This window comes from Artibeus jamaicensis, unplaced genomic scaffold (assembly GCF_021234435.1).
Source record: "Artibeus jamaicensis isolate MK-2021 breed Jamaican fruit bat unplaced genomic scaffold, CSHL_Jam_final scaffold_584, whole genome shotgun sequence".
Taxonomy (NCBI): domain Eukaryota; kingdom Metazoa; phylum Chordata; class Mammalia; order Chiroptera; family Phyllostomidae; genus Artibeus; species Artibeus jamaicensis.
This window is the reverse complement of record NW_026522048.1, coordinates 8,755,534-8,783,106: the sequence shown is the minus strand read 5'-3', so window position 1 is coordinate 8,783,106 and position 27,573 is coordinate 8,755,534. Positions and strand designations below refer to the sequence as shown.

Sequence of the window (27,573 nt, the reverse complement as noted above, 5' to 3'; positions counted from 1 at the left end):
CAGCCCTTATCACCGTTACCTCCTGCCCAGACTCTATTTCTTTTCTTTTTTTTGAAACTCCCATCAAGCATATATTGGAGGTTTTTTTAATGCTGTCCCTCATCTCTTTAAACACGTATTTTCTTCATCTTTTTTTGCACCACTTGTGTCATTTGCATGTATATTTGTACTTGTGCAGATTGACATTTATAGTATCTCCGCCTTGAGCAGTTGTGACGACCTTCAAGGCAGACCAAGGCCTATGACATTGAGGTGGTAATTTTTTTGAGTCCAGAATTGTTTTCATTGTTGTTCAACTACAGTTGTCCCCATTTCTCCCTGTATCTGTGCTGTATTCTGGTCACTTTAGTCTGTGTTCCAACTCACTTATTCTCTGCTCAGCTAGGCTACTCTGAAATATTTCCACTGGGTTGTTTACTCAGTTGTTTGTTCTTTTCTGCATCTATCTATCTATCTATATAAACATATAGCTACTTATTCATTTACTATAATATCCTGTACTTGCCTTATCTGTCCTTAAAATTTTTGCTGTTAAATAAACACTGCTGTCTATATAATTGGATGAACCAAGTACATAGAGCTCAGTGATTTCTCACTGAGCAGATGTCTCCATCACCAGCATTGAGGTATAAAGTGACATCACCAGCACCCTAGAACTCCCTATTGTGATCCTTTCTGGTCTCTACTCCCTCCCAGGCTAAGCCATGAAACCTTTATGTAAATCACTCCCTTGCTTTTCTGTAAAGTTTTACTACCTAAGTTGGCATTCCTAAACACAGTAGTTTATATTTGACTGTTTTCAGTTTTTTTATAGACATGGTAAAGAAGTATGTATTATTTGGTGTGTGGCTTCTTTCACTCAGTGTATATTTGTTAGATTTGTACATGTTGTTACACAAATTGTCGTTTATTCATTTTCAGTGCTGTATAGTATTCCATCAGATGAGTGATACATACATATATAAACATCTATTTATCTATTATGAAGATGTCAGAAATTTGAGCTGCACTTCAGGGCTATTATGAATAATGGCAGTCTGAACAGGCACTCTGATGTGTGTCTGTTGCTGTAAGCAGGCATTCATTTCTGCCGGGTGTGTACCTAGGAGAAGATCATGAAGTAGATAGTGCCGAATTGTTTTCCATAGTGGCTGTTATTTTACATCCCCACTGGTAGTATGAGAAAGTTTCCTTGTTCCATATCTTTGGAACACATGTCACTATAAACTTTTTAAATGAAGGCATTCTTCTGGGTGTGTAGTGATGTATTTCTGATGCTTTAACTTTCATTTTTCTAATTTCTGCTGATGTTGAGCCAAAGTTTTTAATGTGTTTATGGACCATTTGGATATTCTCCTTTATGAGTTGCTCACAAGTCTCTTACCTGTTTTACTATTTGTGTTCTTCTTGGATTTGCAGGAAATTGTTATATATTTTGGATATGAACCCTTTGTGGATTTCATGGGTGATATTTATCTTTTTTCATGCTGTAGTTTGCCCTTTTTACTCACCTGTTGGTGACTTTTTGATGACTTACAGATTTCCATTGCTCTCCCAACTTTTTATCTGAAAAAATCCAAACCTATAAAAAAAGTTGAAAGAACAATACAATGAGCACCTATTATTCTTCAACTTATATTCACCCATTTGCTGAAATATTTTGCCATATTTGTGCTCTGTCTCTTTTTGTCAATCTGCCTCTTTCTCTCTCTCTCAACCTGTCTCTCTCTCTCTCTCTCTTCACACATACTAACAGATATGAATCATCTCAGAGTGAGTTCAGCTTTATCTTATGGTTCTATCAATATTCCAGCATGTGTCTCCTTTGAAAGAAGTAAAGTGCTGATAACGTCATTATACTCTAGGAACTTGTAACATTCTCATTATAATATAGACTATAGTCAAATTTCCCAAGTACCCTCTAAATGTTTATAGCTTTCTTTCCCTCACCTAAGTTCCAATTGGAGATCATGAATTGCATTCTTCCTTTATCTAAAACAGTGCACCAATTGTTTTTGTCTTTCCTTGTGTTGTAGACTGTTCCACAATCCGGATTTGACTGTTTCCTCTTTATCGATTCAGGTAAACAAATTGGGCAAAAATACTACATGGATGATGTTGTCTGTTCTCCTTTGCATTATCACGAGGCTCATGATACCAGTTAGTTCCATTATCACTGATGCCTGGTTTGATCACTTCATGAAGGTGGTGTCCATCAGCTCTTCCCATGTAAAAGTACCTTTGTTTTCCTTTTGCAGTTAATAAGTAACGAGTATACTGATCGGTAATGGTGAGGCCATGTGAATCTCTTTTTTCATTGATGCTTCTTGCCTGCATCAGTGATTTCATTTGTAGTAGTAATTCTGTCATTTCTTCTACATTTATTAGCTGACATTTTTTGAAGTAGAATCACCCACCCCAACCTTCATGTATTTTTAGTTATAATTTGGACCCGTGGGTGCTTTTTTCATTCAAGGGGCCTTAATCCATTACCTTCATTGTTGTTTTTGATGTTCAGGTTGTTCCCCACTTGGCCAGTGGGAGAACCTTTTAAGCTGGACCCTCTGTTCTTTTAATGTATACCCATTAGTTTATGAGCACTTCCTGTTTCTGGCATAAAAAGATGCTCACATCGAACCTTTCCTACTCCCAACCAGTAATCAGCTATTTTTCCAAGGAATTCTTTCTTTTTAAAAGAGTGTGGCATGAATGATATATGGAAGAAAGTAGGATTTGGGTAGTAGGTGTGCTCTTTGCTACTGGAGTGTCATTGCTTTCAGGCCTTTTCTTTGAACGGAGATACCTGAAATGATGAATTCTTACTTATACTTCCAATTCAGATTGGAACATTGTAGGGTTCCCATTACGTATTTGCATTTCCCATCTTCCAAGGTAAGTATCCACTGTCTCAAAAAGCATCACTATATTTAGGACAATATACAGAATACTTGCAGTATTCCTACTCCAATAACACTGCCAATTACAAACTTATTATGAAATCCAGAGCTTCTGGACAGGTATTTTTACCTTTAGAAACATCATCACTCTGACTTCTGCTCAAGATGGCAGCATAGGTAAACACAGCTTGTGGCCTTACACAACCACATCAAAATTACAACTATAAAATAGAACAACTATCACTCAGAACCATCCGAAGTCAAGTTGAGTGGAACTCGGACGCTACAGAATTCAAGAAACCACATCCATCCTGGCTGGCAGGAGGAACAGAGACACAAAAGGGTCTGTCCCACATCCACATGGCATGGATGAAAACTTGAGAGGGATATCTCAGACATGAGGAGTCCAAGCAGGTCTCCCATGCCAGGGGTCCAGTACCAGGAAGAAAAGTCCCCATAACTTCTGGCTGCAAATACCAGCAGGCTTTGATCTGGTGGAAGAAACTTCTTGAGTCCCAAGCATTTCACCTTAAAGAACCCACAGACAGACTTCCTGTAACATCCTCCCTGTGACGTCCAGCACCAGGGTAGCAGCTTGAAAGGCACACCTGGCCTACAGAAAGAAATTGAAGGCCAGTTTCTGGCTTCAAGGCAAGCACTAGGGGACAGCTTTTCCCAGACAGACAGGCAGGCAGAGGCCATTGTCTTTTTTGTGATCCCTGCCCCAGCAGAACAACAGAGGCAACAGACGGGTTCTATATGTGGGACTCCATCAACCTGGCTAACACTGTTTGCCCCACCCTGATATCACTGAGTCTCACCCAACTTACGGGTCCACCCAAACTGCTAATCTATGACTTTTCCACATGAATAGCTGGTCTTGGCTCCTGCTTCACAACTCCCTCAATCCTGTCAAGCAAACAACAGCTGGCTTCAGTAGGCCCCCAGCCTCTGTACCACTTTCTCAGTGGCCCCAGACCAAGTATTAGCAGCAGCCAGCCTGGATTCATAGCTTGGTTTCAGTTGGGCATCTTCAAGACCAGCACAAGTGAAAGTCTACTCAGATTGCTTTATAGTTCAGGCGGGGTGACTCCAGGCAGAACACAGGTTGGGACTGACCTTCACGTGCAGCACCCAGAAAACTGCAGAGCCCGTCTACCCAGTGCACAGCTACAGACCATGTAGGAGCACCACCACCTTGCCCCTGCACAGCAGATCCTCCACAGAATACAGAGATTGGTGGTCAGTGGTCATAACCAATCCTTGCTGCTCACTGGCCTGGGTGAAACTCTCTCATTGACCTACTAACAGCAATCAAGGCTCAACTACAAGAAGAGAGTGTACCCCAGCCCACATGAAGGGCACACCCTAAGTACTCAGCTTAAATGGTAGCGAAGGCTGTGCCACTGTGCCCCCAGGACACCTACTACATTAGGTCATGCTACAAAGACAGGGAGCCACTGAAGCCCTACCTCATATGTAGAAACAAACACAGGCAGGCTGCCAAAATGAGCGCACAAGGAAACATGGCCCAAATGAAAAAACGATCAAAACTCCAGAAAAAGAACTAAACAAAATGCAGCTAAGCAATCTATCAGATGCAGACTTCAAAACACTGGTTGTAAGGATGCTCAAGGAACTAGTGAGGACCTCAACAGCATAAGAAAGATTCCGTCAGAAATGAAGGATCCACTAAGTGAAGTAAAGAACAACTTACAGGGAAACAACAGTAGATTGGATGACACCAAGAATCAAGTCAATGATTTGGAACATAAGCAGGATAAAATTAAAAACAACCAGATCAGAAGAAGAAATACAAGAATCTAAAAAATGAGGGTAGTGGAAGCAGCCTCTGGGACAACTTGAAGAGGTCCAAAGTTTGCATCATAGGTGTGCTAGAAGGGAAAGAGAAAGAACAAGAAATTGGAAACCTCTGTGAGAAAATAATGTCAGAAAACTTCTCTGCTTTGGTGAAAAGAATAGACATGCAAGTCCAAAAAGCACAGAGACTCCCAAATAAGGCAATGCAAAGAGGCCCACACGAAGACACATCATAGTTAAAATACCAAAGGTTAAAGATAAAGAGAGAATCTTAAAAGAAGCAGGAGAAAAGCAGTTAGCTACCTACAGGGAGGTCCCATAGGACTTTCAGCTGATTTCTGAAAAGAAACTTTAGCGGCTAGAAGAGATTAAGAGAAAGTATACAAAGTCATGAAAAGCAGGGACCTCCCACCGACATTGCTCTAACCAGAAAAGCTATCATTTAGAATAGAAGGGCAGATAAAAAGCTTCCCAGATAAGTAAAAACTAAAGGAGTTCATCATGACCAAAACATTATTACATGGAATATTAAAGGGACTCTGAAAAAAAAAGACATCAAAACTATAAGCAATAGGGGAATGGGTGAGAATGTGAGGGGATTAAGAAGTACAAGTAGGTAGTAACAGAATAGGCATGGGGATGTAAAGTACAGTATAGGAAGTGGAGTAGCCAAATTAGTGTTAAGCATGACCCATGGATATGAACAATGAAGTGCTGATTGCCTGAGGGAGTGGCTGTGGCTGGAGGGCGAGATATTGGGACAACTGTAGTAAAATAACCAATCAAATAGAATTAAAATTTCATAAAGAATATAGCACACTAATGGTATATAGTTAGAATGTCACGTTTTCAATTACTTAAATTATGTTTTTCTATCTAGCTATATAATCAGGTTTGTTTGCAGTAAGATTCATTTATATGTATTGTATTTAGATTTAGGGTTTCCTGGGTTTGATCCCCTAAGATTTTGTTTATATTCAAATATGTGAAGCACTTTTGTGATTGAAAAGTGAGAACTTTATGATGAGGTAAAGCCAGAGGAGTCTTAATCCTGTCATTATCCCTTCTTTATTCTTCCCTCACACCACAATGTTAACCATTTTCATTAGTTTCTTGGTTGTCCTTTTGTGTTTTTTGCCTCCAAAATTAAACAAAACTATCCATCTCTATAGAGGAATATATGTGTACACCCAAATGTACATTTTTTCTTATTTTTTACTCAAAACGTAACATAATTCCTCAGCTTTTCATAGGGATCTTTTCTGTACATTAGCTGCATAATATCCCACTGGGGATTGTGCCGTACCTCATTCATCCAGTTTTTAATCCATAGTCATTTAGGTTGTTTCCAATATTTTGCTGTTACAGTGATACTAAAATGAGTAAATTTGCCCACATATTGTTTCATATTTGTGGAGGAGAATTTTCAGGGTAAATTCTAGAAGTGAAAGGTTGCTAAAGAAAGAGTGAATGCACATGTGATGTTGTTAGATGTTAGGATAATTCACTCTGGGGGGCCAAGCCTTTCTGCACTCTTACCAGTCACGTGTAGCACAGCTTGCTTTCCCCAGGCTTTCATGCTTTTTAACATTTTGTCAGTCAGGAAAGGAGAACTGGAATCTTGGTGTGTTAAACTAGTTTCTTTTTTATACAACTTCTAATGCATTGTTATCTTTTGCTGTTGGATTTAGATTGGTTTGTTTGTTTTTTAGAGGGGAAGGGAGGAAAAGAGAGAGGGAGAAACAACAATGTGAGAGAGAAACATTGATCTCTGTCCTCTTGAACATGATCTGACCAGGGACCCAGTTTGCAACCTGGCACGTGCCATGATCAAGAATTGAACCAGCCACCTTTTGCTTCATGGGATGAAGCCCAACCAACTGAGCCTCACCAGTCAGGGCTTTAGTTTTTTATTTTTTTTAAGCAATTTTCACATCTATAGTCATGAGCAAGATTGGCTTTCGCTTTCCTTTCTTGAACTGTCTTTTGAAAGTTTTAGTATAAAGATGATGCTAAGGTCAGTAAATGGGTTGAGGAACATAGCCTTCCCTCCTTATCTATTTTCTGAAAGTGTTTGTGTATAATTGGCATTATTGTTTTCTTAAATGTTCAGTAGAATTTATTATTGAAGTTGTCCAGGCCTGGTGCTTGTTTGTAGGAATGGTATTTATTAATCATTGATTCAGTATATTTTGTAGTAGTAGGACTATTCAGATTTTTCCACTCCTGTCCATTTTAATAGATCATCCTCTTTTCTAGGAATTTGTCTAACTTATCTCAAGTCTGCAAATTTGTTCTGAGGAAATTGTAACTATTTTTTTTAATTTAAACAAGCTTAATTTTTATTTTAAAAAATTATTTTATTATTGTGCATGTACAGTTGTCTGCATTTACACTCCACCACTTTTGCCCCCAACCCCACTATCCCTACCTCCCTCCCTGTTCCACCCCAACTTGGTTTTGTCCATGTGTCCTTTATAGTTGTTCCTGAAAATCCTTCTCCCTTCCCCCTCCCCTTTATCCCCTCCCACCTCCCCTCTGGTTACTGTCAGATTGTTCTTATAGCCATAATTGTTCTTATAATAATTTCAATGTCTCTGGTTATGCTTGTTTGTTGGTTTTCTTGATTAGATTCTACTTGAAGGTGACATCATATGGTATTTGCCTTTCACTGCTTGGCTTGTTCCACTTAGCATAATACTGTCCAGTTCCATCCATGCGGTTGTGAAGGGTAGGAGCTTCTTCTTTCTTTCTGCTGCATAGCATTCCATTGTGTAAATGCGGCAAAGCTTTTTGATCCATTCATGTACTGATGGGCACCTAGGATACTTTCAGAACTTGACTATTGTAAATTGTGTTGCTGTGAACATTGGAGTTCATGGGTTCTTCTGAATTGGTGTTTCAGGATTTTTAGGGTATAATCCCAGCAGTGGAATTGCCAGGTGAAAAGGTAGTTCCATGTTTAGTTTTCTGAGGAAACATACTGTTTTCCACAGTGGCTGCACCAGTCTGCATTCTCACCAGCAGTGCGCTAGGGTTCCCTTTTCTCCACATCCTCGCCAACACTTGTATTTTGTTGATTTGTTCCTGATGGCCATTCTGACTGGCGTGGAGTGGTATCTCACTGTGGTTTTAATTTGCATCTCTCTGATGGCTAGTGATGCTGGGCATCTTTTGATATGTATTGGGGCCTTTTTGTTTTTGTTGATGTTTGTCCTCCTTAGAAAAGTGTCTATTCAGGTCCTTTGCCCACTTTTAAATTGGATTGTTTATCTTCCTGGAGTGGAGTTGTGTGAGTTCTTTCTATATTTTGGAGATGAAAACCTGTCTGAGGTATCGTAGGCAAATATGTTTTCCATGGATTCCACTTAGGATGCACTTTCCATATGAGGACTTTTTTTTTGAATTCTGGAAATTTTCAATTATTTTTATTAACTTTTCTCCATTCTTCTAGAACTTTTCTCAGTCTATCTGCCATGTCTACTCATTGTTCTTTTATTAAAATTTATTTTACTTTTCTGCATTGCAGACGAGGTGAATTCCTCAGAACTATTCTTTAATTCATTAATTCTCTCTTTAAGTGTGTTCAGTCTTAACTATGTATTTGTTAAGATTTGAAAATTTAATGCTGATATTTTTTATTTCCAAGTTTTCTACTTGGTTCTTCTTCATATATTTCTATAAATTATAGTTTCATTCTGTTTGTTTTTAGTTTGTAGTTTAAAGTGTTCAGGTTCATAGTCCTGCTGACCACCACCCCCGCCCCCAACTCCCTTCCAAACATGGGAAGCACTTATTCTCTCAACAGAACGGATGTGAGTCAGAGGGCAGGATGAGATCCTAAAACTTGGTACCTGATAGCACATGTCTCTTGTTTGAGGAATCTCATATTATACTAATTTTGCATGTGAAGAAATAGACTCTCCAGAAGTGACATGAATGGGCAGAGGATACATTGTTAGTGAGAGGCAAAGAAATATTCAGAGCCAAACTTGTCTCTTCTGGTTTTTCACTATTTTGTGCGTGATTTCATCACTCCATGTTAACTACTTTTCAAGAAATACAGACCCACCTCTAACAAGAGAGAAACAGCTTCTCCCTGCTCACCCTCTTTATTCCTTACAGAGATGTTTAGACGTAAGGTGGCTCCCCAAAGCCTGCCAAGAACAAAAAATATACTGTAAGCTCAAACATCAGGGACTTGATGGAAGCAATCCAACATGCTGATCAGGTGAGGACATCTCTGACATCTTCCTGACTCTAGCCAAAGTAGAACCACCTCCACAGTAGCAGCTGCTTAAGTGTATTGCTATTGTGTCAGGAGAATGGGAAGAATTTCCAGTCGGCAGAGCACTGCAGCTCCAGGTCAAGTTCCCACGTCCTTATTCTGACCCATATGTTCTCCACCTGCCTCAACCCTGGGTCCAGCTTGAATCCTCACTCTAGAGTCACCCTTCCTCTTCCTTTCTCAACCAGGATCATTATTCTCCTTTTTAAAAACCTCCATCCTACAACCTTCCTTTCTTATTGAGTCCCCTCTCTCCTACAGGTCCCAGAAGAAGAAATATTTTACATACTCCCATTATTGAACATCAATATCATCCATGGGAATGTAAAATATAACGAGTGTCTGGACTTGGTAGACGTCATTGTCAATTACCTGAGCAAAATGGTGAGGAGCCCATGCCTCTGGGTTGAGGTTTTTGGGGGGAAGAAAGGATCACAGGTCTAAACCCAGAAGTTCCTTTCTGGTGAACTGAGTGGTATATGAGATATAAGTACCTAAAGTTTCTATACAATTTACTAGAACCTATATCTGATATCACAAATGTGTCTCAAGACTGTGATGTAGAAGATAAAGTAAAGAAGTAGAGGGTAGTGTGGGAGAAATGGGATGCAGAGGCCGGGAAGTATTAGGCTTTTGGCTCCAAAGCCTGATCTTGTTCTTCCACTGTGTTCTAAACCTGCTCCTGGGATAACTTAGGCAGTCACCCTTGTTACTGCAACTCAACTAATCACTTCAATCTATTTACTAAGTGACTTAAATCCACCCACGTGTCTGCTAGCCCACCTTGGGACTGTATATTCATAACCTCTACCCATTCATCTATCCACATACCCATGTACATAATTTTTCTGACACCAGGTAAATCTGGTTTCTGATTTTATTGGTTAACTGCCTACATACAAGGTGTCTTCCAGTTTTTCGGCCTTCCTTGGCATGCCTGCTTTCTGATCAAGACCCCTGACCTATCAGGGACTTTTCAAACTGGCTTCCACCATCTAACCACGTTTCTGATGGTTCACTTGCAGCCACAGGGAAATCTCTGTGCTCTGGATATGCCAACTCCCTTTCCTACCAAACACACAAGCCAGAGACTTTGCAGAGAATTTGCCCTTGTCCTCCATCATGGGAAAGTTGTATGTTGAATGAAGTGGTGGGATTAAGAAATTTAGCATCTGCCCTTTAGATAGAGGAGAGCCACTTATCAACCAAAGTCAATTCTCAGCAGCCCCAGGACTCGTGTTGGATATTAACTTTGGTACAGTTAAGTCGTTCTCTTTCCAGAAGCCAAGACCAAAACTGGAGAGGTTTTGCATTATCACCTTAAAAGGTGTGGGGGCTAAGAACCCACAACTGGTCTACAGGAAGCTGTGGGATAGAGAATACGATCACTGTCTGCCTCCAAAGAGCCTCCTAATTGTGGTTGGGGATCTCTGCTGCTCCCGAGGTACTGCTGCCTGTGGTGGAAGAGTTAGTCTGAGAAGAAAGAAAATGGGGGGAGTAGGCAGTAGGGTGCTGCATGGAGTTTAGAGGTTAGCTTTATCCTCCAGTCATGGGTGTGTGTGTACAGGGGATGGGAGCTAACTAGGATCCCTGTAGGGCTGATGGGAACTCAGAAGGCAGTTCCTGGAGACTAGGAATGGCACAGGAGGGCACATTAGGGCATGGGACACTGTGGGGCTGGAGGTTACACTTGGGCATAAAGATGGAAGGCACCGTTCGAGAGTGCTGGGTAGGGGCAAAAGAGAAGTGAGAAGTGCTTTGCTTGGGGGATCCTGAAGTTTTTAATTTGATTAGAGGTTTGGGGGGGGGTAATAGTGTAGTAAGTGTTAGGGCTGGAATTAGATAAAAGTAGCCAAAAGGAACCCAAGGCAGGCTCCAGACTGTCTCAGCAAGGAAGATAGAAAGTACAGAAAGTACAAAGATTGCTGAACAAGATAAACCGCCTTGTGCATGACCTTGTCCTTGCAGAAAACTATCCATTGTTGCAAGCAGAGAACATAGCCATGTGTGTTCTCTCGGGATAGCCAATTGCTAACAGCTACGTCTGCTTCTGTATTTGCTTGCTTGCTCACCCCAATAAAAACTCCAGGCTGTAAGCGCCAGGCGCGACTCTCATCTGCAGCCATTTTGGCACCGTGTCTCCAGAGACACCCCGAGAGTTTGCCCCTGCGCAGGTAAAACTTTGAAACTTTGGCCAATAAAGTTCCATCTTAAACTCCTGAAGCCTTCCGACATTTGCTCACATTGGGGTATGTTACATAAGATGAGGCAGAGAATCATTATACGATCTCCAACTGGTGGCTGCTGGTGACAGCACTGGCTCTCTTACCCTTTCCACCCACCTCCTTCAGTCACAAATTGTGAAAAAAAAATTAGGTTGCCAGGCAACTGACAGTACATGTCATTTCTTTACCACTTGGAATTGAGTGTAGAGATGAGTTGGGAGAAGTCAGCTGGCCTTGTAGGCATTATGTTCAAAATGACAAGGCTTATGGGTTGGGCTGCATAGCACGCTTAGGGGACACAGTAACAGAATCTGGAAATGTGTCTCTCACCTAACCAGGCCAAACGTTCTCACTTCAGAACAGTGAGCAGAGCTTCAGGCAGCACAGCTCCTGTTTCCCTTAAGGGTCCTTGGAAGGGAGTGTGTGTGTGTAGGGTGTGTGCTAACATCCAGCATTGCCCTCTATTTTCCCCAGCAGCCCTGTGAGGTGGTCATGTTAGAAAGTGTAGTCCTATTTAGCAGCTGAGGAAGCTGAAAGGAGGATAAATTCAGTAATTTGTTCTGGGTTGTCCAGACTCTCTGGAGGCAGAGATGGGATCAGGACCCAAGGCTCCTGTCCCCTAATCAATAAGGTTTTCCACAGTAAGGCTGGGAGTCTCCTCTCCCTGAGACAGGGCCATTTTTCTTGTACTCTCCCTCCCAGGTTCTGCTCTCTTAATCGGGCGCATATGGCAACGCCTTGTGTTATTTTTGAAGATGGCCCACAGTGGGAAGGACATGTTGGCGATGTGTCATGGTGAGGATCAGGAGTGTTCAAGGAAGGCTTTGATAGAATCAGGGAGGGAGTGTAGCAGGAGACCTGCTTTGACAAGCCCAGACAAGTGAGAAGGACAGGGTCCCTTTGCTGAGCCACTAAAATAAGGAGGGATGAGCAACTAAGTAACTAAGAAGTAAGAACAAAAGAACATTGTATGACCCTATCGGCAGCCCTGCTCTCTCAGCAGCCCTGCTTTCTTGCTTCTGTAAACCTGCTTCTGCCACGTAGGCTTAGTAAAATCGCTTCCACATGCCACACTATAAGAACAAGCTTCTGCCTGAGGTCAGGACCCAGAATTTGGAGACTGCCGCCTCTGGGTCTGCATGCATAAATAAAGTTTCACGCCCGGAAGTGGCTGAGTTGTTTCCTGTAACATTTTGGTTCCCTGACCGGGCGGGAAACACTCAGAGGAGCAGGCCTTTTTTTGCCCACGGTGAGGGCAGCGGGGGGAGTGACCGAGAGGGAGCCCGGCAGCCGAAGGGAAGCACGCCCCCTGGTGATTTCGGGTCCCAGACACCCCAGGCTCCGTGGAAGTCATCCTCCGGACCGCTCTTCAACCCGGGCAGGTGGGGTGCACACTGGAACTATCCAAACCTGAGAAGGTGCCAACCCGTAAGTGCCCCGGGGACCAGAGCCCGAGACCAGGCCCACCCCTTGTGGTGGAAGGAGAGACCGATCACCTCTCAGGCCGGCAATTAGCCGTAAGTCCTCTGGAGGCCAATTGGCCATCTGGAAGGGGAAATGTATGCCCATCTGGGCAGTCCTACTCGGTCGGGGCTGTATAAACTCTCGGATGTTTGTCTGTGTGTTTGTATGTGAGTGACTGTATAAAGGATATGAAAGTTTTAAACCTGGAGTAAAGGAAATTTCAACTACTTGTTTTCTGGTTTCCTGGGAAAAGGGCAAATTTCTCACATGTGGTTCTGTTTCTGATCAGAAACCTGTATTGTAAGACCTAGGAAAGGTCACCTGTAGCCGGTTGGGATGCCTTTGCCACCCAGGACCCAGGAAGGGTCAGTTGGGGCTGATGAGTGCTTCAGCCGGAGGCAAAGCAGCATGTCTCTGCCATGAGACCGGGTCTGAAAGAGCATGTCTCTGCAAGGCACCAGTGGACACATTGGTGCAAGAGAGTGCCTCTACCTGTGTATTGTTTCGGAACTCTGTTTTGGATTTTGCTCTGTATCTGCTCTGAAAAGGAAAAGAAAAAGCCCACTGGAGGACCAGGCACCTACAGTCCTCAGCCTAGCTGTGTTAGACCCAGACCAGACTGCCACAGGGCTTCAGAAATTCTTCCACTTCCCTCAGAGAGGCCCTGGCCAGAGATCTAAAATCATTCACCAAGAAGGAGACTGACCCAGTATTACTGCGGTGTGTAGATGACCTCCTTTCAGCCACACCAACCCAAGACTGGTGCTGGGAGGGCCCTTCCCAGCTGTTAGAACTGCTAACCAAGACAGGGTACCTCTGCTGCCCTAACCTGGCTGTGCTCTGCGCCTCTTTCTAAAAGTCGCACAGGACTTTTAGAAACTTTCATATGCCCGATCACTCCCGGATCCCACTCTAGCCCACAAAAGGCTGCACCACCTCCCCCATCACAGGTTTTCAGGCTTAAGTGGATTAGAGCCAGGAAGTGCTTCTCCCCAAGGTAAGAATAGCTGGGGGGGGGGTGCATTACTCCCTCTTTGTTGCAGCCCTCCCAAGACTTTCCATGATGGCCTCCCAAGTCATCGTGTCTGGCTTAGGTGGCCCCTCCTCTGAGGGGTCGTAATGGTCTCTGACTATCCAACCATACACTGGGGGCAGGGGAGTAAGCAGAGGCAGCATTTGCTACCAGAGACAAGCTTTGTCTCCTTGTGGCTCGCATTCTGGAGGTTGCTCACTCATCCTTAGCTGTCACAACTCCTGAAACCAGGCAGAGCAGTTCACAGCACCACTGATTAGCTGTGTGACCTTGAGCAACTCACTTTTCTTCTCTAAGACAGAGATTCTTTAGCTGTTACCTGTGAGACTAACCTGCATGATTCCTGAAGTTCCTTTCTCTCTCACTTTTGTGGGTTTATGAGACTCAGCTGGGGTGCAGCAATCTTTGGCACAGCAAGTCTGCTGATCCCCAAGTTTCTCTTCTCCTCATTGGTGCTGAGAGAGGTAACTCAGTAGGATGCTCTTTTGCCAGACCCAGGGCCAGGTCTTACAACCTGTATTTCAGTTCTGGCCTTGCTGTAGGTTAGCAGTGAACTTGGACAAGTTACTTACCCTCTATCAGTCTTTGTTTCCTTTCCCAGAAGATACATCAATTCACATGCGATGCTCTGCAGTCAAGGACTCTTACATTCAGCTTATGAACACAGAGCTAAGCCCTGGGTAACTAAGAGACCCAAGGGAGGCACATGAAATGGACACTGACCCTTGATTCCTGTTAGGTCCCCTCACTAGTGATTTTTTGGGTAGCAGTGCCAGGTTACTGAAACCACTGAGCCCGATTCTCTTCATGATGACATAGGGCTCTTTGATCTACTTAATTAGATTTCCTGCAAAGTCTTGCCCTATAGAATGAGTAATGGCTTCTTCCTTCTGTCCTTCCACTCTGGGTCATGCGCCCTGCACCCTTCTGCTGCATCATTCTGTTCAGAGTGTTTTCTTCTTACAATTTCATACAAGATAATTTGTAGGGCAAAGTACTAGCATGGCTCTCTGTGGAGTGAGGGATGTCTCTTGCTTTTACACTGTGCTCCTTACTGTATAGAAGGGAGTCAGCTTAATTCTGGATTGGTCTAAAGGGTCATTGCAGAGAGACATTATGGGTCAAGAGATGATTGGTAGATATTCCGTGAGCTTGCTTGTTTGCAACCTCAGCCTCACCTTTCACAAGTGTCTATGCCCCCTGACAGCCCAGACAATCAGGGTGCATCCTGAACAGTGCCTGCCCTCCTGCACATGGTTGTCATTACCCGAGGCATCGGCCACACAGAAGGAAGGCGCTGCAGTTCAGAGCTCAGAATTACAATGCTTGGGCTCTGTGGGACCACAGAGAAAATTTAGCATAAGCCTATGTTTTCGGGGTGAGTGAATTAAAGCAGCTGAGGGAGGGACTGAGCCATGGTACTTCAAGATTGGGCTCCTTGATCCTCTTGGTTACATTGCCCCCTGGGATACATTGCCACTAGGTTATGTGGAAGGCTGGTTCTAAAGGACTTTGGGAGGCCCGATATCCAGGTCATGTAAGTCTACAGACTGAAAGTTATACTGCCCAAGAGTGAAGGTATGGGAAATAAACTAAGCCTTGGGGAACTAAGAGACCCAAGGCAAGTGACACTTACGGCTCTGAGACTGATTCTCAGTACCCTCTGGGTCCCCCCATTCTTACTTTTCCTGAGTTGCAGTGCCAGGTTACTGATGCCATGCAGCCAGATATCTTTCAGAATGAGGTCAGGCTCTTTGATCCACTTAGTCAGATTGCCTGATAAATTTTGTTGTGGGCCCAGCACCATTATGCTGCACTGCTCTGCTCTGCTCTGTATTCTTTCTTCATTGTAATTTCATGCAAGGTGCTTTGTAGCACAAAGACTCGAGAGATCAGTGTGGAGGGAGGGACATCTCTTGCTCTCACATTTATGCCAATAGTGTCCTGAAGGGTGCCGAACGAAGTCTGGACAGATTTCAGTGGGACATTCCGGAAGGTCATTTTGGCTCCATGAGTTACCAGTAGATATTCTGTGAGCTTGTTTGTTTACAATCCCAGCTGCACCTTTCACCGACGTTTATGCTACCTGATATCCACAACAATGAGGGCCATCCTGAACAAAGCTGACACTCCTGCACACGGTTGTCATTAACTGAGGAATAGGCCACCCTGATGGGAGACACTGCAATTATAAGCTCAGAATTACCATGCTAATGAGTCACCTACCAAATACTCAGACTTTCTGAAGAGTACTGAGGTCATCCCACCAGAGTCACCAGAAAATGGTGACTCTGAGAAGTTTTTAGAAAAGGAAAATGGGAGAATGGATATTGGTGGACAGTACCACAGGGGGTATTAGAGTTAATACCATTTTGTAGATGAAACTGCAGCAGAGGGAAGTGAGGCACAGAGCATGGAGTCGTACAGTATAAAGAACTGGTCAGTAATTGTTGGGAACCTTACACCTGGCTTCTAGCTAAAAACATTGCATTGATTACAGGAACCTGTGCGCTCCACAAAGCCAATCGGCTACAGGTACATGAGGTGTCCACGAGTACCAGTTGCACCCAAGTAATCAATAAGCGGGCCCTTCTTTGTCTCAAGCTAGCCAATAGCAAGCAACCTAATCTCCTTCCTCTCCCTCCCCCCCCATATATATACCCAGTTCGGAAAAATAAAGTTTGCAGCTTGATCAGAATCTTTTGTCTTGCTGCCATTCTTCGCGCCTCTTGTCCCCCCAACTCATTTGTTCTAGGTAGGTGGTCGAGCCCCAGTTGACTGCTCCGCGGGCCGGAGCAAGTAATAACTGTTCTGCGGTAGAGGCATCCAGGGTTCAAATCTAGTTTTAGAATGAGTTTTAAAAATAAAATGGATTCAAAGTCATCTCAACAATACTGTCATTTCGTGGCAATCCGATGTGCCTATTTGAGTGACAGAGGGTTAGGGTTAGTGCTGTTTCGCTGTATGCCCGCCTTTCGGACTCTAAACCAAAACCTGATTATTCCATGGAAATGTGTCAGGAGGCCTGGGGATTCTGTGCAAGCTTTGCAGAGGTGGGGAGAAAAGATGGAAAGTTAGGTGCTGTGTGATTCAACCACCCTACTCCTCCCATTTGTCCTTTGACACTTTGCCTGAAGATTCAAGGAAATGTGTCCACAGCAGTTGCCGTCACTCAGGTTTATTCCCTAGCCCCGCCCCCCAAACTAGGGTGGAAGCCACCTTGTTTTAGGTTAAAACAAATTTTATTTATAAATGGTATGCTTATTGCCAACAATCAGTAACCTAGGGGAGATAAATAAAAGGAACATACTATATATTTAAAAGAAAAAGTACCTATTTGGGTTGCCATCCAGTCAGACAAAAGGTGGGAGAGACTCCAGTGGAGTCAAGAGCTGACATCAGGGTAACAAACTGGGAAAGGTAGACAGGTCCCGATTCTAAGGGGCCTTTGGACTTTTTAGGACCGTAGGGTATTTCACCCTCCCTTGCGGCACATTGACCTTAGAAGGCCCAGGACCCAACTTTTTTGTTGTTTTTTAAACAGGTTCTGCTTTCTTCTAGCTTTGTTATTGGATTCATTGATATGTGCCTCAATAGCGCTGACACCGTCCTGTATGTCATCCTGAGGGTCATTCCTCAGACTTTCAATAGCTGAAACCAGAAAGGAGGTGACTCAGATTCTCACTCTCCGAGGACTGTTTAACCAAACCCCCTTATTCTCCACCCACCTGGCATGCCAGATTATATTATAACTTCATTTAGAAGACTTGTTGTGGGCGCCACAAGCCCCCCCTGGCCCGGGGGGCCAGGACCAGCCGGCATAGCCACTGCCCGTGGAGACTTGCCGCAAGCCCCCCTTGGCAAAGCCGGGGGGCCAGGGCCAGCTGCCAAGGCCGCTATGAGAGTTGAATTATTTTGTAACTCATGTCTGTGGCTGATATAACCTTCTACATTTAAGAAAACTTGAGGATACATCTAATAAAATACTATGAGAAAAATTGCACGTGGCTTGAAAGGAAAAAACTTGCCACTCTGTAGGCAGAAGTTTTCTAAAGGATGGGCCTCGGGCAGAGAGCACAACAACATGCCCTGGTGGCCAAGGAAGGAGGACTGCAACTGCTGCTGGGGAGGGTAGGAGGCTGCAGTGCACCAGGCTCTGGTGATCTCTCCTCAAGTCTGGGTGTTGCCAGTGTGTGGGGGTGACTTTGCCCACAAGTCCCCTCATCTGCCACAGATGAAAAAGTAATACTACCAAGACATGATCTGCTTGGGGAAGAGAGGTGGCCAATCTCTCAGAGGACAAACCCCAAGAGCCACTTCCTCAAAGGCTTCTACTGGGTTGTAATACACAGGAATACAGGCGATAAGGATCAAACAGTAGATAAAAATTCCAGGAAATCTGAGAGCTTAGTCTGAGTCAGTGTCTCTCAGGGAAGGGGGTTGCAGAAAATTTGGGAGGCATACTCATCTCCTGCTTGGATCCTTATATGAATGAAAGCACTCATAGCAAAGCAGGTTTCACAGGACTTTTAGAAACTTTCATATGCCCGATCACCCCGGATCCCACTCTAGCCCACAAAAGGCTGCACCACCTCCCCCATCACAGGTTTTCAGGCTTAAGTGGATTAGAGCCAGGAAGTGCTTCTCCCCAAGGTAAGATAGCTGGGGGGGGGGAGTGCATCACTCCCTCTTTGTTGCAGCCCTCCCAAGTCTTTCCATGATGGCCTCCCAAGTCATCGTGTCTGGCTTAGGTGGCCCCTCCTCTGAGGGGTCGTAATGGTCTCTGACTATCCAACCATACACTGGGGGCAGGGGAGTAAGCAGAGGCAGCATTTGCTACCAGAGACAAGCTTTGTCTCCTTGTGGCTCGCATTCTGGAGGTTGCTCACTCATCCTTAGCTGTCACAACTCCTGAAACCAGGCAGAGCAGTTCACAACACCACTGATTAGCTGTGTGACCTTGAGCAACTCACTTTTCTTCTCTAAGACAGAGATTCTTTAGCTGTTACCTGTGAGACTAAACTGCATGATTCCTGAAGTTCCTTTCTCTCTCACTTTCGTGGGTTTATGAGACTCAGCTGGGGTGCAGCAATCTTTGGCACAGCAAGTCTGCTGATCCCCAAGTTTCTCTTCTCCTCATTGGTGCTGAGAGAGGTAACTCAGTAGGATGCTCTTTTGCCAGACCCAGGGCCAGGTCTCCATCACAGATTCGCAGCCTCTGCGAGTGGGCTCTGCTCACCTGCTACACCAGGGGCCTTGGGGGTCTCCGGGGCCTCCTTAGCTCTGGAGACTGGAGCCAGAGCCTTGGGGCTGCCAGTGCAGGTGGGCGGAACCAGAGTCGGGGTGCTGCCATTTTGAGTAAAATGGATGAGCCACCTGAGTGCTCCACCATGGAGGACACAGCATTCATGGGTGTTGCCATCTTGGACAACCCCACGTGCATGGGTGCCACCATCTTAGAACTGGCTAAGGCTTCTTTTCAGATTATGAGCTGTATGCTGCTGCTGTGTGGACACTGCAGCAGTCAGGTTCTCTGTGTAACTGGTTCTGATAGGAATGGCTCTGGTTTTGAAGGTCATGAACTGAGGTCAAAGGCTGACTATCTGATTTATAGGGTGTTTGCAAGGTCTAAGCTTCAGAAAGGTGCAAAATGTCCCTGTGAATCTAGGACTTTAGTAGAAGATGCCTGTAGTGCTAGGGACTTTTAGCAGCCAGATACTGAGTTCAAGTGCAGTCCTTCCCAGTGTGGAAAAGGAACAGGGATTAAAAGTGAATTATGGATAAATCTGGACAGGTAAAAAGGCTATAGAAGGTTTGTGAATATTGCAGAAAGTCTGTGGGAAGTTATAAAAATAAATGGGAATGTGAAAGTTTTGGAAAGAAATTGTGTGGTGTTAGTAATAGAAGGTATAAGGCATGGAGATGCATCTTGATGGGTATTAGAAGGAGAAAGATTTCCCTTCAAGCTTTGTGTTTTTCTCCCTACCTGATCCCTCCGGAATTTGGCATTCTGAAGGTATCCATGATGACGTAAGGTTTCTTTGCATAAAACCAATAAGACCAGTCATTAATAGTGGTTTTGTTAACCAGGACTTTGACTGGAATGTCACGCCTGAAGGAGGCATGTATGGGTTCTGGTCATTACCAGAAAGCTCAGAGGAACTGGGATTGACCTGTAAAGCTAACGAAAGCCCATGAGAAAAGCCTGGTACTTTGGTTGGTTGTGCGGTTCGAGCCAGGCTTTCCATGGAAAAAACGAAGGTTGCTTTGCTGAAAGATGGCTAAGAAGGAACATGTAGGCACAATGGAGACTCAAGGATTTGAGTGAAATGGCTGGTACAGGTGAAGCCAGGTGGCAGATGTGTGGCTCTGCTTCTGTGCCCTGACGGGTGGACTGAGAACTCAATCTAAGGGTTCCCTGTGTGAGTTCCAGCAAAGTGGACTTAAGGATCATAAGTGATCCAGGCTGCTCTTGGTGTGTTTATGCAAATTAATAGTCAAAATCGAAAGTGGGACCCAAACTAGTCCCTGTAATAACAGTAAGGGTGATCTTAAGGAGAAAAACTGCGGTGCAAGGAAAATCACAATGCTCAGTATTAGACATCAGAATGGTGCAGCTAACTGTCTTGAAAGTTTATTTTCATTTAAGAGTCGAAACTAGGTTTGTGATGTCACCAAAGATGTACAATTTACAGGTGCAAAGGAACTGTCAAATTGCCACTGTTAAATGTCATTGCAGGAAGGACCTTGCAATGGAATGTCTTCCCAAAAAACAGTCTCACAGGCGCAGAGACTGGTTTGGGGATTATTGTGTAAATTAACCTGTGTGTTCTTATGTTTTCATAGGGCGTATGCCTATGACCTGCTTATGCCTATAGATGATTAGTTACGATATAGGCCTCACTTAAGGAGCCCATCTTCGTCACCCCCCCCCCACTGAGACTCAATGGTGTGATTAAACTAAGTAGTTAGGTTAATAAAGGTTTGAGGTGGTCTGTGGACTTCACTTTAGAACTGATTTTCCCTTTTCTGTCTTGATAGCTTGGACAAAAAGGGCTCAGAAATCTGAAAGAAGGGAAATCCTAATGTATTCCCCTCAGCCCGAGTAAAGTATAGTGGGCCACAAGAGTCTTGGATAGGTGTAGCATGCCTTGTACACTTTCCTCCAGATAAGCCATTCTTTACTGAAGTCCCTGCCTTTGTCATTTAATAGTTATGATTTCATTGTGTTTCCAATTTCTTGCCTAATGTGTCACCTCCAGATTATGACCTGACCAGAAGGCCAGTGGTCCAGTAATGCCAGCCTTTGGACACCAAACCTGCGACTTCCTAGTGACAACCAACTGACCAGGACCCTGTAAGATCCTTCCCTTTGCAAGAAGGACTCCCTCCATGCCACCCCGCCTCTTCTTTCAGGGTACCCCTGACCCCAAGGGGAGGTGGGACAATGTCCATGTCCAGCCTGAAGTAGTTACAAGAAGATGAGACCTTCATCATTGTCCTTTTTATGATTCCAGAAGGAGAAAAGAATCTCAGAACCCCTTCCTAATAGTAAATCACAGGAGGAGAAAAATGATGAGGAGAGAAACCTCATTAATGCTCTGAATCCAGGGAAAGGGGGGACCTGTACGTTCCTAGGAGAGAAATGTTGCTACTATGTAAATCAGTCAGAGATCATACCAAAGAAAGTTAAAGAAATCAGAGAGAATATAAACTACCGCACCAAGGAAACAAAAAGTTAGAATTAGAGAAATTTGGAACTAAATCCCCAGGCCTGGCTCCAGTAGACACTACCCTTCCTTGGGCCGCTAATCATACCTTTCTTAGGCTTAAGCTTCGGCCCCTGTATATTACAGGCTGTAGTCCAGAATCTAGAAGCTACAGTAACTCACAGAACAACTGCCAAGATCCTGTCCCTCCAGAGACATCATTATCATAAGATGCCCCAAGATATATAGGCCAGGCTTGTAGTGATGCTAGATCAGTTAACAGTACTGTCAAGCATCAAAAGGGGGAGATGCAGCAGGAAACCTGCTTAGACAAGCCCAAACAAGTCAGAAGGACACGGTCCCCTTGCTGAGCCACTAAGATAAGGAGGGGTGAGCAACTAAGTAACTAAGAGGTAAGAACAAAGGGACATTATATGACCCTATCAGCAGCCCTGCTTTCTTCTGTAAACCTGCTTCTGCCACGTAGGCTTAGTAAAATTGCTTCCACATGCCACACTATAAAAACAAGCTTCTGACTGAGGTCAGGACCCAGAATTTGGAGACTGCCACCTCTGGGTCTGTATACGTAAATAAAGTTCCACTCCCTACACCCGAAAGTGGCTGAGTTGTTTTCTGTAACAGGAGAAGGGAAGGTCACAAAGAATCTGGGTCCCTCTGCATGTGAATCCAGAAGGCTGTGGAAGGGGCAGAGGATGGCTGAGAGCAGGCCTGCTGTGAGTAGATGCTCTTCTCCATATGACCTTTCTTGGCCTGCTTTGGGGCAGGGGCCCCAAAAGCTAGATAGAGATGCTGTTGGTGTTCACAGCCTTTCTCTTTCACTCTCCCTGTCCATGCTGGGTCGACTAAGTATGGCCTGAAAGGAAAGGCCGTTGGAGAGGTGGTGGATGTCTTGGTCTTTCTCAGCACAGCACCTTGGAAGCCCTTTCAGGGCCGAGAAGGAGAGGACAGTACTTAAAGGTGTATATGCTTCCCCTTGTGGGAAGAGAAAGGTGATAAGACTCTAACTTCCTGCTCCCCTTACAGCAATCATTGGATTGGTCACCTGTGCCCGGGAACATCTGTGCACTGGGCATGAGAAAGTGATGGCCATCTTTGAAAACGAGTTGGCCTTCAGGGCCAAATGCACTTTCCTGATTATCGGGAACTGATGGTCTTTGAAGAACAAGAACAAGGTGGGAGTTGGAGATAGCAGGGGTTGGGGGGATGGGCTGAAGGAGTAAGACTTGAGCCAAAGTTAGAGCACCACAGTGTTTGTCCACTTGCCAGTGGAAGGCTGACTCCCCAGGCTCTTCCAGGAGAGCAGGGCGGTTCTCCTCAGGCTCCTTTAACATTCTTCAGGAAAGGGTAGGGTCAAAGTATACTTCATTGTCCATTCACTTAACTGTTAAATGTGCAGTTTACATCTCCTGATCACTCTTATTGGCCAGGCCCTGTGTAGGCCTTGGTAATAAGAAAATGAATACGGCAAAACCCCTGAGAGCTTGTCCTGCCTTCATCCCTTTGCTGAGGCAAGTTTGTTGTGTCTCCTTGAACACAGGTGACCGAGCAAGTTCTGGTGGTATTTGGCCATGTGTTTTACCTCATGTCACCATCTGCACTCAGGAACCAAGGGAACCGCTTAACCCGATGGTTAAAGACTTTGGTATCTACAAAAGTGACACCTTTCTACATTTCCCAGGTGATTGGGGTGGGGGTAAGAAGGAAATTTAACTATTTCACACATTTTCTATTTATTGAGTAGTTCATTCTGGAGTTGGCAAAGTACGGCCCAAGGCCAAATTCAGCCTGAAGCTCGTTTTTTAACTAAGGTTTTACTGGAACTCAGCTCATTCTTTGAAAGTCTCTGACTTGCCTCTCACTGACTTCTAGACTCAGATTTCAAGGGCTCAAGACAAACCCACCTGGATAATCTCCCTACTTTTAAGTCAATCTGTGTTGGATCTTACATGGACAATAATCCCTTCCCATCAACACTTAGATTAGTGCCTGATTGAAAAACCAGGCAGAGGTAGGTGCACACCAGGGGCCTGGAATTTTGAGGGCCATATCAAAATTCTACTTGTGATAGAAATGGTATACAAACATTAGATATTTTTATGCATGGACGATCAAGAACTAGAACCCAAGTTTTCTGATTGTTGTTTCGGCTCTCCTTCCAATTCAGTGACATTTCTCAAACCAAGTTCCCCCAACTCCTAATGGGTTTTCCACAGAAAGACGGTGTGTTATTTAGTACAATGGATGGAAAATGTGTAGTTTACAATTAAACAAATTTCTTAACTGTGGGACTTCTCAGAGCCTTCAGCATGTGGTTTAGTCTAGTCTTCTAAGAAACAGGTACCAACAAGCAATTGAGGTATAGGAGGCTTATTGGAGGAACACCTACAAGTAAAATCAGGGAAGGAGCCAGAGGAAGCTGGGAGAGTCATCAGAGTGAGTAGCAGGCCAGACCCTTGATAAGGAGAAGGGGAAGGAAGGAAGAATGGTGAGGAGGGAAGAAGAGAGCCAAGTCTTAGATTATAGTGCAGTTCTAAGAGAGTTTCAGCAACGCCAACAGGGAGTCACTGGGCCAGTGTCACCCGTCAGAAGAGTCCCACATCTTGCCTGAGTAGGCCTGCCTCAGTGGACCTGCCATACTCAGTCATTGGCTGGGAGAAACCTGTGGTAACGTAGCCCCAGATTTTTTTAAGTTTTACTTTAAAAATTTGTTTATTGTTTTAGGTTCAGTTGTTGATAGATATGTATTATTGCCATTTTATTAATCATAGTGTTGATCTTCTTTTTCTTCAAAGAGTCCCTTCAACATTACATAGGGTAACATATTGGTGATGGTCAAATCCTTTTAGATTTTCTGGTCTGGGAAGCTGCATATCTGCCCTTCAATTCTAAATGATACTTTTGCTGGGTGGAGCAATCTTGGTTGTAGGTCTTTGCTTTTCATGACTTTGAATATTTCTTCCCAATTCATTCTAGCCTACAAAGTTTCTTATGAGTAATCAGCTGACAGTTTTATGGGAACCCCACTCTAGGCAACTAACTGCTTTTCTCTTCCTGCTTGTAAGATTCTCTCTATGTTTAACCTTTGTCATTTTAATTATGATGTGTCTTGGAGTGGGCCTCTTTGCATCCATCTTGTTTGGGACTTTCTGTGCTTCCTGGACTTATATGTCTATTTCCTTCACTAAATTAGGGAAGTTTTCTTCCATTATTTTTCAAAGAGATTTCTCATTTCTTCCTCTTCCTCTTCTCTTTCTGGCAGCCCTATGATACAAATGTTAGACCTCTTCAAGTTGTCCCAAAGGCTGCTAGACTGTTGTCATTTTTTAAAAATTTTTTATTTATTCATCTTTTACAGGGAAGGAGAGAAGGAGAGAAATATCAATGTATGGTTGCCTCTCGTGCATTCCCTGCTGAGAACTGGCCTGCAAACCAGGCATGTGCCCTGACTGGGAATTGAACCACGATCATGTGGTTTGGAGGCCCGCACTCAATCCACTGAGTTATGCCAGCCAGGGCTGTTCTCATTTTTTTCCTTTAGGTCTTTTTTTCTTCTTGTTTTTCTCTTTGATTGTTTTTGGTACTTCATGTTCCAAATCATTGGCTTGATTCTAGGCTTCATCTGCTCTACTGTTGTATCCTTGTAGATTGTTCTTTATTTCAATTAGTGTATCCTTCATTTCTGATGAGATTGATTTTTATGCTCTTGAGGTCCTCGCTAAATTCCCTGAACATCCTTATAAGTAGTGTTTTGAACTCTACATCTGATAGATTGCTTTTCTGCATTTTGTTTAGTTCTTTTTCTGGAGTTCTCATTTGCTCTTTCATTTGGGCCATGTTTCTTGGCCTGCTCGTTTTGGCAGCCTCCCTGTGTTTGTTTCTAGGTATTAAGTAGAGCTGCCACGACTCCCTGTCTTGGTAGTGTGGCCTCATGTAGTAGGTGTCCTATAGGGTCCAATGGCCTAGACTCCCCTGTATTTCAAGCTGAGTACTTCACCTATACTCTTCATGTGGGCTGAGTATACCCTCCTGGTGTAGTTGGGCCTGATTGCTGTTGGCATGTCAATGGGAGGGCTTTACGCAGGCCAGTCAGCAACAAGGACTGGCTGAGACCATTGACTACCAACCTCTGCTCTCTGGAGGATGAACTGTGCAGGGGCATGAGAGGGGTGGTCTGACATGGTCTATAACTGTTGATGGTGTTCACAGGCTCTGTGGTTTCCTGGGTGATTTAGTCCAAGATAATCTCACACTGTGTTCTACCCAGAGCAACCCTGCCTGAGCTATAAAGCAATCTGAGATGGCTGCTACTTGTGCTGCTCTTGGAGATGTCCAGGCAAAGCCAAGCTGTGAATCTATGCTGGCTGCTGCTAGTGCTGAGCCTGGGGCCACTGAACAAGAAGTACAGGGGTTGGGGGCTATTGAGGCCCAATGTTGCTTGTTTGATAGGATTTAGGAAGTCGTGAAGCATGGGTCCAGACCAGCCATTCATATGGAATCATCATTGTTAACAGTTTGGGTGAGCCTGTGAGTTGTGTGGGATACAGTCTCAGGGGATCTTCTGGGTGGGTCCTCAACAATGGCACCAGCTGGTGGCTCTGTGGCTCTGTCAGGTGAGGGTCAGAAAGGGGAGAATGTCCTCTGCCAGCTCTTCTGTCTGGGAGAAAGCTGACTCCTAGTTACTGCTTTAACGCCGGACACAACAATTCCAACCTGTATGCCACTATTGCCTTTTTAAGGGGCACCCTGGTGCAGGAGGTCAGAGGGAGTGAGTTTGAGGAAGTTTCTGTGTGGGTTCTCTAAGGTCACCTGCTTGGGACTGTAGGAGTTTCTTTTTGTGATGCAGGGGCTGCTGCTTTTTTTGCAGCCAGAAGTGATGGGAACTTATCTTTCTGTCTCTGCGACTCTGGCCTGGGGAGCCTGGTTGTTGGGCTGGGACTCCTTGCTCCTTTGATATCCCTCCTGAACTCATATCCACCAAATGTGGATGAGGGTTCAGCCCATTCCATGTCTGTGCCCCTCCTATCAGTCTGGATGGATGTGGGTCCTTTAATTCTGTAGTTGTCAAACTTCCATTCAAGTTGATTTCTCATGGTTCTGACCAATGCTGGTTCCATATTTTAGTTGGAAGTTGAATGTGGCGGCAAGCCATGTTTATCTATGCCTCAGTCTGGACCTGACATTATTATTCATATTTTACATCTTCTTTCGTTCCTCTAATTCTTAAAGAAAACGCTCTAACATTTTTTAACCCTCACCCGAGGACATGTTTATTGATTTTAGAAAGGGGTAAGGAGGGAGTGAGAGAGGGAGAGAAACATTGATGTGGAAACATCAATCAGTTCTCTCTCATACATGCCCTGACTGGGGACCAAACCCACCACCTAGCCAGGTGCCCTAACTGCAAGTGAACCAGTGACGTTTCATGTTACAGGAAGACACTCCAATTACTGAGCCATACCAATCAGGTCAGCATTTCTTGCAATACTGGTTTGATATTGATGAACTCCTTTAGGTCTTTCTTATCTGTGAAGCTCTTTATCTGTCCTATGATTCTAAATGATAGCTTTGCTGGATAAGGTAATCTTAGTTGTATGTCCTTGCTTTTCATCACTTTGACTATTTCTTGATAACCACTTCTACACTGCAATGTTTCTGTTAAGAAATGAGCTGAGTGTCTTATGGGTGCTCCCCATAAGTAGTAGGTAAGTAATTGCTTTTATCTTATTGCTCCTAAAATTCTGTCTTTGCCTTTAGTCTTTGGCTTTTTAATTATGATATTTCTTAGTGTGGGCCTCTTTGGGTTCATTTTTTTGGGGCTCTGCCCTTCCTGGACATGTATGTCTATTTTCTTTACCAGCTTGGGGATGTTTTCCAGTATTTTTTTTTCAAAGAGGTTTTCAACTGCTCACACTCTTTTCTCCTTCCCAGCAGCCCATGATGTGAATAGTTGTATGCTTGAAGTTGTCCCAGAGTCTTCTTAAACTATCTTCATGTTTTTGGATTCTGTTTTCTTCTTGGCTGTAGTGATTGTGTGTTTTCTGCTATCTACCTTCCAAATCACTGACTCAATTTCCTGTGAGGAACCATATTTTGACACGCTCTGCAGGCATGGTTG

At 44.1% G+C, this 27,573-nt stretch overlaps 1 long non-coding RNA gene across 9 annotated transcripts in view; it reads left to right on the top strand.

The window, feature by feature from the left end:
- LOC128626413 (uncharacterized) overlaps nt 1-22,048 on the top strand; it is a 49,302-nt gene extending 27,254 nt beyond the window's left edge. For 2 of the 9 annotated variants that reach the window (XR_008390359.1, XR_008390360.1), the window contains exons 6-8: nt 2,037-2,082; nt 8,844-8,949; nt 9,268-10,448. This is a non-coding gene — a long non-coding RNA (uncharacterized LOC128626413). Of the gene's footprint in view, nt 1-2,036; nt 2,083-8,843; nt 8,950-9,267; nt 10,449-20,990 lie in introns of those variants that run through there. The other 7 variants (XR_008390356.1, XR_008390358.1, XR_008390364.1 and 4 more) reach the window with 6 other exon arrangements.
- Nucleotides 22,049-27,573: the final 5,525 nt, after the last annotated feature.